Below are 546 nucleotides of genomic sequence, written 5' to 3'. Positions count from 1 at the left end.
GTTTTCCAGAGCCACACACCCACATCCCACAAATGCCACACAACCCCCAACATACCCTATGCCCCCACACAGCCACACCCCCTCACAAATTCCTCCCACACCCCTTGCATCCCCCCTCACCAGACACATACCCCTCACCAAACATCCCCCACACAATATAAAAGAATAAGAATGTATTTTTGAGTTATTATGCAATCCCCTCTTTATACAGTACACAAACACAAATCATGACACCAATACTTTTTGTAATGAAATGAAATACGTTATAGTAGGTGTTTGAATTTTAGTGTATCATTTGTTTTTGTCTGGTTTTAAGTTTTTTTCATAGATTTCATAGACATTAGGGCTGGAAGGGACCTCAGAAGATCATCGAGTCCAGCCCCCTGCCCCAGGAGCAGGAAGTCAGTTGTAATCAAAGTATCCCAGCAAGATAAACATCCAAATTTCTCTTCAAGGTGTCTGGAGTAGGTGCTTGAACCGCCTCCAGTGGCAGGCTATTCCAGATCTTGGGGGCTTGAACAGTAAAGAAGTTCTTCCTTATGTCCA

The sequence above is a fragment of the Gavialis gangeticus genome, unplaced genomic scaffold, assembly GCF_001723915.1.
Source record: "Gavialis gangeticus isolate Ggan-Ray unplaced genomic scaffold, GavGan_comp1, whole genome shotgun sequence".
In the NCBI taxonomy this organism is placed as follows: domain Eukaryota; kingdom Metazoa; phylum Chordata; order Crocodylia; family Gavialidae; genus Gavialis; species Gavialis gangeticus.
Note: the sequence above shows the minus strand (reverse complement) of the source record.